Source organism: Triticum urartu, chromosome 2A, assembly GCF_056163025.1.
Source record: "Triticum urartu cultivar PI428250 chromosome 2A, HENAU_Tu73, whole genome shotgun sequence".
Classification (NCBI taxonomy): domain Eukaryota; kingdom Viridiplantae; phylum Streptophyta; class Magnoliopsida; order Poales; family Poaceae; genus Triticum; species Triticum urartu.
The window spans coordinates 145,011,514-145,021,759 of record NC_141874.1 but is presented as its reverse complement, the minus strand read 5'-3'; the positions used below and the strand labels follow the sequence as shown (position 1 = coordinate 145,021,759).

The following is a 10,246-nucleotide window of genomic DNA, read 5'->3' as shown; positions in this document are numbered from 1 at the left end:
CGATGCTTTGCTGGATCGGAGCCCAGGGATCGTCATCGAGCTGAACGTGTGCCAAGAACTCGGAGGTGCCGGAGTAACAGTGCTTGGATCGGTCGGATCGGGAAGACGTACGACTACTTCCTCTACGTTGCGTCAACGCTTCCGCTTCGATCTACGAGGGTACGTAGACAACACTCTCCCCTCTCGTTGCTATGCATCACCATGATCTTGCGTTGTGCTTAGGAATTTTTTTGAAATTACTACGTTCCCCAACAGTGAGATGATGTATTACGGAACGAGTAAATAGACTTGCTGGTAACGAGATTGAACTAGGTATTGAGATACCAACGATCGAATCTCGGGCAAGTAACATACCGATGACAAAGGGAACAACGTATGTTGTTATGCGGTCTGACCGATAAAGATCTTCGTAGAATATATAGGAACCAATATGAGCATCCAGGTTTCGCTATTGGTTATTGACCGGAGACGTGTCTCGGTCATATCTACATTGTTCTCGAACCGTAGGGTCCGCACGCTTAATGTTACGATGACAGTTTCATTATGAGTTTATGTATTTTGATGTACCGAAGGTTGTTCGGAGTCCCGGATGTGATCATGGACATGACGAGGAGTCTCGAAATGGTCGAGACATAAAGATCGATATATTGAAAGCCTATATTTGGATATCGGAATCGTTCCGGGTGAAATCAGAATTTTACCGGAGTACCGGGGGGTTATCGGAACCCCCCGGGAGTTATTGGGCCTACATGGGCCCTAAGGGAGAAGAGGAAAGGAGGCAAGAGGTGGCCGCGCGCCCCTCCCCTCCCTAGTCCGAATAGGACAAGGAGAGGGGGGCGGCGCCCACCCCCCCTTTCCTTTCCCTCTTCCTCCTCTTTCCCACTTCTCCTTCTCCAACTAGGAAAGAAGGGAGTCCTACTCCCGGTGGGAGTAGGACTCCCCCTTGGCGCGCCCTCCTTGGCCGGCCGCCCCCTCCCCTTGGCTCCTTTATATACGGGGGCAGGGGGCACCCTAGAACACACAAGTTGATCTTCGTGATCGTTCCTTAGCCGTGTGCGGTGCCCCCCTTCACCATATTCCACCTCGGTCATATTGTAGCGGTGCTTAGGCGAAGCCCTGCGACGATTGAACATCAAAATCGTCACCACGCCGTCGTGCTGACGAAACTCCTCCCCGAAGCTTTGCTGGATCGGAGCCCGGAGAGCGTCATCGAGCTGAACGTGTGCCAAGAATTCGGAGGTGCCGGAGTAACGGTGCTTGGATCGGTTGGACCGAGAAGACTACGACTACTTCCTCTACGTTGCGTCAACACTTCCGCTTCGGTCTACGAGGGTATGTAGACAACACTCTCCCCTCTCGTTGCTATGCATCACCATGATCTTGCGTGTGCGTAGAATTTTTTTTGAAATTATTACGTTCCCCAACACGAAGTGCCTCACCTTACAGTGCCGAAAGTGCCGCACCCTGCTATACCAGAAATGCCCCATCTGATTGTACCGGAGGTGCCAAAGATACCTGAAGTCCCGCACCCTGTTGTGCCCAAGGCTCCTAAGACCGAGCTAGCACACCCTCCTATGCCAGAGGGGCCAAAGATGCCAGAGATACCGCACCCTAGAATAGGTGAGATGCCAAAGATTCCTGAAGTGCCTCACATCGACGTTTCAGAAGTGTCTAAGCCTGAAGTCCCACACCCAGCTGCACCAGAGGGGCCAAAGGGCGATGCGCACTACCTGAGGACGAAGGCTAAGCCATGATGAAGGACATGTCTATGTAGCATGTCTTAGTATGCACATACAATTATATGTAGACTACGGTGATGTGCTTTATCAGTGTGTAGCTATCTGTTACTCGCTTTGGCTAGGGGCGTCATGTTTCTGTCGTTTATATGTCTACTACTTTGTTTTCTGACATTTGATGGAATTATGTGTTTGTATATCTTGGATTGGTGTACAAATAAATACTCCCTCTATAAAGAAATGTAAAAGCATTTAAATCACTAAAGTAGTGATTTAAACGCTCTTATATTTCTTTACGAAGAGAGTAAAATATTTTTAGTCTGGATTTATATGGTCGAGAGTTTAGTCTTTCATCCTCTCTCTCTTTTTTAGCGGGCGCAGTCTTTTATCTTCTCAATTTAACTTATAAGTGTCACGCGTTTTTAAAAAGTTGATGTCTAATTAAATTGAGCCATATTTTTTACAACAATATTATGACGTCTTGACATGTAATAGACTACTCGTATCAATAAAAAAATATTCTTTTTCGAGTAGCTCAGAGCCCCCAATTCAGCCTGGTTCTCCATTAGCTCCATGCCGCAATCGTCCTCCGGTTGGCTCTATCCTAGTTCATGTGCGACTTCGATGCGCAAATTGCCGGTAACCACACGCCCATTGGTGGAGGAAGGCTCCCTAACCAGCGGTGGAGATCCTCCCTCATTGTTGAGGACTATCCATCCCGTGGTGAAGATCGCCCGACAAGTTCGTGCAGTGGACGGAGGAGACTCCTCCTGTACAGTCCAGGAGGAGGATACACTTATACGTAAATGGCGTCGCCGAGCCACTTGGCCACGAGGAGGAGGGTCGCTTGTGAGCACGGACTAGTTGGCCATGAGGTCGTTGTCGCTGGCGACTCAGCAACAGCAACCTCGTGTGTGATTGACGTTCAATCCGACATACTTATTTTTTTAGAGAGAAGTCCACATTACAATCATCAATTCTCAAAAGTATAAGAAACAACCCCGAACTTCAAAAACGTATACTTTATAACCTCAAACTTTCAAAACAGGTCAGAAATCAATATGTCTCTAGTCAAATCAGTTTCATCCCTGTTTTGACTGGTATTGACCAAAAATGAACATTTTTAGAATTCATAGTCCTTTTTAAATCTGCTAACATTTTTCAAAGTCCATGAACCTTTTTTATATCACTAATTTTTTAAATTTATTAACTTTTTTTCAAATTCACACTTTTTAAATATTTTTTTAGAACAATTGTAAAATTCAAGGATTTATTTTAAATTAGAGAACAATTTTCAAATCCGAATTTATTTTCAATTTTGAGAGTTTTCTCAAATACGAAGGCAAAAATTTAAATTCACAAACATGTTTGAATTCATAATTTTTTTTCAAATTCATGATTTTTTCATATTCACAAAATTTTCTGACGGAAGCAAAACTATGACTCTCGCGAAAGAACAAAAAAAACGTGTTTTTTTGCACATTTTTTTGTTTTTTAATCGAAAAGCTAAAGAAGACCGGTGGAAAACAAAATGTTGAAAAAACCCAAAATAACCGTTTAAAAAGCCAAAAATGCATGTGGAAAATAAAAAAACAAAATCTAGAGAAAAAGCCCAAAACGACAGGTGTCGAATGGCTAAAAGCGCACCAAGTGGCGCTGATCGTTGCGAGATTTTCAAAGGAGCGCTTGTTAACTAGTTGTTCCCCCAGATCCTACGCCTACAAACGTGGCGATCGGAGTTAATGGGCCGGCTCACCCTACGCCAACGACGGGAGCGATCGATCCATATGCCGCTGTTCTCCGGCGGCCGCCACTCCGGAGAACACGACGCTCGCGCCGACGAACCGCACGGTGCTGTCACACGGCGCGGGAGGGTGTAATCCTAACAACCGGGAGGCCAACCACTGCAGGTCTCTCCGCCTGCTCCTCCCACCTCGCGGCGGCCTCCTCCTTTTGCTCCCCCCTCTCCGCCTTCGGAGAACTGTCTCCAGCCGGCATGGCGGTGGGAGCGCAGCAGCAGGGCATAGTGCTCACAGAGCTGGAGCAGCGGATTTTCGGGCGCCTTCTCGATGTTGTCCACCACCGAGGCCTCGGCACCCAGCTCCGCGTCGCCGGCGGATGGGTCAGAGACAAGGTGAGCAGTGCCTTTTTTCGTGTTTAGAAAAATATAGGAAAAATCGTTGAATGATGCGTAGATGTAGGTCCTTTATATTCTCTACTACTAGGGTTTATGTACTGGGGTTTAAGGAGGCATTTTTAGTTGTCAAAATAAAGGAGGAATTGTTTAATGATCAAGTAGTGAATTCCATGAAAATCGCATCTTAATTTGGCTTGCAGTTTATGAAACGATTGTTGTGCACTGGGCAGTCTCGTGACTTAAACTCATGCTTTGGCATATTCTTTGCAGCTATTGGGGAAAGACTCTACCGACATCGACATCGCGCTTGATGATAACATGACCGGCGTAAAATTTTGTGGGGAAATAACTAAGTACTACCCCCGCAAAAAAAAAAAAAACTAAGTACTACAAGGTGATCGGTCAGGAGCTGAAAGAACCTTGTATTATCCCATGGTATGCAATCTTACTATAGCTGATATCATTTGCCACTTCTTTCAGATTTATAGCCTTAACACTTCTGTGCATTTCAATTTTGTTTGAGTTGAGTTTAATAGAGGCAGGGAGAGCCACTATTTTATCCAAGCCAAGTGTTTTGTACATGTTCATAAGTGTACCATAGGATAGGTCACCTTTTGGTCCAAGCAGAGTGTTATATACATGTTGAGAGAAGTGCATATTACACCCCCAACTCTAGCCCTAGTCTAATATACACCCCTCAACTCCAATACCGTCTAAAATACACCCCCAACTCTCAAAACTGGCTAGAATTCAACTCTCCCCTCCCTGTTGACCGGTTTTGACCCAGTTTGACCGGTTTTGACTGAGTGAACAGTAAAAAATTAAAAATTAAAAAAAATATTTTTTTTGACAAAATTCAAAAAGTTCCAAGTTTTTGCACCGCGTGAACAGTAAATTCAAAAAAAAAATCACCTTTTCAGCATGTTTGGATACCTGAGTAAATTTGAGATGTCCGTAAATTCGAAAAATATTCAAAATTTTCAGCATGGTGAACAGTAATTCGGGAAAAAAATCCAAAAAAAATCACCACGCGCTCAAACATCATCCATGCAAAAAAGGGTTTTTAAAAAAACCGATTTTACTGTTCACCAAGCTGAAATTTTGAAAAAAAAATTCGAATTTACGGACATCTCGAATTTACTCAGGTGTCCAAACATGCTGAAAAGGTGATTTTTTTTATTTACTGTTCACGCGGTGAAAAAAACTTGGAACATTTTTGAAATTTTTCAAAAAAAATATTTATGGTTTTTAAAATTTTATTTTTACTGTTCACTCAGTCAAAACCGGTTAAACTGGGTCAAAACCGGTCAACAGGGAAGGGAGGGTTGAATTATGGCCAGTTTTGAGAGTTGGGGGGTGGATATTAGACGGTATTGGAGTTGGGGGGTGTATATTAGACTAGGGCTAGAGTTGGGGGGTGTCATATGCACTTCTCTCATACATGTTCTTAGCTCCCAAGTGTACCATACTTTCTCGCATTAACATATGCAGTAATTTAAATGCCTTTTATCCTGAACTTGTGACATTTTATAGTTTCCTTCAGCAATCCCAGCCAATCTAAGCACTTGGAAACCGCAAGGATACATCTATCTGACATCTCTGACATCTGGATTGATTTTGTCAACTTGAGGTCCGAAAAATATGCTGAAAACAGTCGTATTCCCACTGTGGTATGCACATGCACTTAGAATTGCTTTGCATACTCATTTTACAGACCTTGTGCACCAATTTGCTAGTTTACTGGTATGTCATACTTGTTGATGTGCAGGAGGATGGTACGCCCGAAGAAGATGCATTCCGCAGGGACCTAACAATTAATAGGTAATACAATTTTCATTTTCAAATGATATTTTTTGGGTATTTAGATTTATGCTTTCATTGCTACAATGTTTATTTTTAATATAGTATCCTATTTTGTCCTCTCTGAATTTTGAATTTTGGCAGCTTATTCTATAATATCAACACGAAATCGGTGGAAGATTTAACTGGAAGAGGTGAGTTTAGCCGTTATACGTTTGTAAACTCATGTGACCAGTTTAAAATCCGTGCTTCTATGTAAGAAAGGCCTTGAAGATCCTATACTCTATGAAGGTCTTGAAGATCTGAAGAAAGGCCTTATTGTTACTCCTTTACCAGCCAAAGTTACATTCCTCGATGATCCCCTGAGGGTTCTTCGAGCAATCCGATTTGGTATATTCAAACATCACATACCTGATCTCCAATAACTCTTGCTATAGTTTTATCCTTTAATTTTATGATGCTACTATCTAAACCATTAAGATTACAAAGTTGTATAAATTGATTTGCTAATATTACACACTATATGACATGAAAAGAAGTAAAAATGTTTCTCATGTTTGTAAGTCAAAATCTTATATGTGTGTTCATAAGTAGTCAACTCATAGCCTTTCTAGTTAATTAAATAGTTGAACAGTGACTTGGAACATTAATTTCCGTTGTATGTGCCAATATTTATCTCTGACAGCTGCTAGATTCAGCTTTACATTAGCTGAAAATTTATAGGAAGCCGCTTCTGATGAAAAAGTGAAGTTGAATCTTGGTAGCAAGATTAGCAGAGAACGTATTGGTCAGGAGGTTTGATTTCTACACTTCTTATTGCCAAGCCATGTTTCGTTGTCACTTCTTTTTAATCTTTTGATATCATGCAAAACCCTAGGTCACCATTTTTATCTAAGTGTACATTGTGCAGGTTGACCACATGATGTCAGACAAATATCCGGTTGATGCAATGTGCCATATCCGTGATTTGGGATTATTTTACGTTGTTTTTGCATTTCCTGAGAAAACAGTTCCTCCAGTTCTCAACAAACATGATTGGTATGTCCATGTTCTAATATGTAATTATTCCATGTTTTCAATATATGCAACAATGTCTGGCAAAATTACACTTCGAACTTCTGTATTCGTAGAGTTTTACACCACCAGTGTTCACTGATGTGTTTATTTCCATTGGCATATTTACTTCAACTCAGTCTCATCTCGTATCTTGTGTTGACGCAGGCTATGTGTTTCACATATTGAAGCAGCATGGAATCTTGCACAATCAATTGGCTGCTCTGTTTTCAGAGGTGGTTCTGGTTCCATGTCGCAGGTCTGAGATTTTCAGCATGTCTTGTTAAGGATATACCGTGAAATATCGTACTCTGACATGATTTATGCATGTTTTTTTTTCTTTGTTCTATCTTCCATGCTTGGCTTAAAATACTTTTCAGTGATGGTTTTAAAATGCTTATAGTCAAGGGTGTAACATTTTGAGCAGAGTCGAAAGTGTAACCAACATTACCCTTATTCTTATCTGTAAACTGTGGGGGATTCATTTTTACAAACAAAAACAGGGCACATACATTTTTTTTGCACCCGATTGAAATCATGGTTGGTACTACCAAGTAAAGCTTCTCCATTTTTCCAATATCTGTTAATCAATTTCGTAAAAAAATGAATCTGTTTATCAATTCAGTAAATCTTATAAATGATTACACACAGTATTATCACTCTGAACCTGGTTGAGAAGGTTGCGAACAGTTTTTTGAGTTTCTTCGTTATAGATTCCAAAAGGACATTATATCATCTATTAAACTCTTTCTCAGATCTTTGTAATTTGGTCATAGAATTTTTCTGATGGACTTGTAATATTCCATGTAAATCCTCCACTATATATAATAATACAGCAGTAGGAGCCTCTCCTAGTGTTTTCTTGTCAAAAAAAATTTGATACTAAGATCCTCATCACAGTTTCATCTTAATTATAGAAAAACTGATGATTCCTATGGTATACAACTTTACTATACATGCTTTTTGTTATGACTGACATTCTTTTACCTGCAAATAATTTCCTTTTATTTTCATAACACTAATTAAGTTTTGTGATGCTGTTTAGGATGAACAGAGAAGGCTTTGCATGTATAGTGCACTATTTACTCCAGTTCGAAATATGGTGTACACGAAGAAAAAGGTAACATCTAACTCATGAATCCTCCAAACTTCAATGCAAACGGTAACTATTTAAGGAGGCAAGCTCGAACTTTGCTTGCAAGTAGAATGACTGGAGAGAGCAGTCTTGGTTCATCGAAATCATATTATATATCTTAGTACAAATATTAGATGCTACTATTGCATCATCTTCACCCTTTTTGATTCAAAAATTGTATCTGTTAAAGCAGGAAAAAAAATTCTTTTGTTATGTACTTAAATTTTGTTGAATTGTTCTCTAGAAAAGACTTGGGTCAGTTCTTCTGTAAGTAAGCTGACGAAGCTGGATATTAGGTGCTTTAATTGAGCTAATTTGGTCGGTTTTGAAGCAAGTACATTACCAAGTTTGTGGCATCATCTGCAGGAGGTCGTTCGCTATATTATTGGAAACTCTCTAAAGTTGAATATTTCTGATGCTGAAGCGGTACAGTTTCCTGAGCAGCCTCCAACAGCATTTGTTTCTGCATATCGTACGCCTTGGGATTATAACTTTTCATGATCTTTTTATTTCTGTTGTTAAAGATTGTCCAAATACATGCTGCAAGTGACAAGTTTGCCGATTTAATTATTTTCCTCGAGTCAAATGGAAATCTGGAAACTGTTAAAGAGAACCCGAATGACAAATATCTTGAGATACCAACAGACATGGTAGCACGCGTTTTGGCAGGTCAGTGCTGAACATGCTTGTTTTCAAATTCTGAACGTTTTTTATATTGTCGGGTTCTCTATAACCCCATGTCTGTGATGTCAATTGCTTGATTTGATCATTCGATATATTTGGTTAAACTTATTAGAATATTGGAATAGTTGCTGTTGATGAATCAATTGGATCTATTCTTGCATGACATTCTTGCTCCTTTTTTGTTGCTAGACCAAAATTTTGTGACGGTGTAAGCATTTCAGGACTTCTACTCCTTGGAATAAAGGACCTTTGGCGTCTGGCACTGTTGATATCCACTCTGTCCTATCCAGAAGCCCGCAGTGCTAATGGTTCCTTCAGCCAGCAGGATGAGCTAAATAGAAGGAAAGAGATATATATCAGAGTTGAGCGTTTAATAACCGACCTCGGTAAAGAACTTACCTGATGATGCAGAATTATTTTCAGTTTCCTACCTGATGATGCCGAATTATTTTCGGTGAAGTACCGACTGAGTCAGTCAGTACTAGTCTGAAATTCTGATTTGCTGTCCTGATTTATACCTTAACCATTTGGTTCTTCAGATCTCGACGATGTATGGAAGATAGATACAGGTCCGCTGCTCGATGGGAAAGACATCATGGGAGTTTTGGGCATCGGAGAAGGTCCCTTGGTCAGAGAATGGGTACACATTGATGTTTCCATTCCCTTTGTAAGTGATCACATTGTTCTAGTTGTCGACATTATTAATGCAAGATTTATTCACACTTTCAGAAAGAAAGGCTAGTGAAGTGGCAGCTTGCGCATCCCAAAGGTACCGCGGAGGAGTGCCGTGAGTGGATAAAGCAGTCCAAATGTCAGAAAAAGGAAATGTAGGACGCAGCACCTGTGGAACGTTAACATTGTGAGCGTAGACAGTTGGGGATCTATATAGATCACAAACTCCACCGGATGATACGTGTATTTTTTCTTGGTGCTTAATGGGCCTTGATCTTGACTGTCTTGTCAGCTAGCCGGTAGTTGATTGCTGACCAAATAATTTTGCTAAACTTGATGTTTATAGTCAGTCTATCACCTATCCAGACCACTTAGAATGGACTTCGAGGCTGTTTTGTTAGGTTCTCTAAACTTTAGGGGATCAATTAACCGGTTTTGAAGTTTAGGGGTGATGTTGTCCATTTATGGTGGGCATATGCTCTTCTTCCTCTCTAAATTCAGAGAGAAGGCTAACACTAATTAAGGGACACGTTTGCTACACATCCGTGCTATTAGGCTTGTGCGCATAATGCAAGGCATATAAGGTCGCCATTGTAATGGAAGCAGGGAGTCGAAATAATACTGCAATATTTTCCATCGTTTCATGTTTAGACGAGAGGATTCTTAGCGGTGATTTTAAAAGAGGTAATATCACTGTAAGTCATAGAACTTGCGTTCAATGTTCAGTTTGGTGCTACAACTTTAAAAATACGGATTTGTGGTCATCTAACTTGACATCGCGTGCAAATATGGTCACAAAATACGCGTGCGAACGTATCAGGGTGTATGGCCCCACCTGTTAGTGAGTGGTGGCGCTCAGCTTACTTAATTTTTGCACAAAACACCCTCACATTTTTTAACAACCACACTGTACTGCATATAGGCACGTAAATGTTTGAATTCATCATTTTGCATAATTTAAATATAAGCTGCGATTCTATACATTTTGGATTCGTTAAACATATTTATTTAACAAACATTTTCAATGTC

The 10,246-nt window shown here is 40.7% G+C and overlaps 1 pseudogene across 1 annotated transcript; it reads left to right on the top strand.

The window, feature by feature from the left end:
* Positions 1 to 3,469: 3,469 nt before the first annotated feature.
* On the top strand, positions 3,470 to 9,486 carry LOC125536411 (tRNA nucleotidyltransferase cca2-like; annotated as a pseudogene). The gene is made up of 15 exons (XR_015615940.1): positions 3,470 to 3,870; positions 4,144 to 4,274; positions 5,417 to 5,543; positions 5,642 to 5,694; positions 5,818 to 5,867; positions 5,965 to 6,063; positions 6,359 to 6,468; positions 6,584 to 6,711; positions 6,895 to 6,985; positions 7,772 to 7,846; positions 8,228 to 8,287; positions 8,386 to 8,530; positions 8,767 to 8,931; positions 9,085 to 9,185; positions 9,275 to 9,486. The product of XR_015615940.1 is annotated as a tRNA nucleotidyltransferase cca2-like (transcript).
* Positions 9,487 to 10,246: the final 760 nt, after the last annotated feature.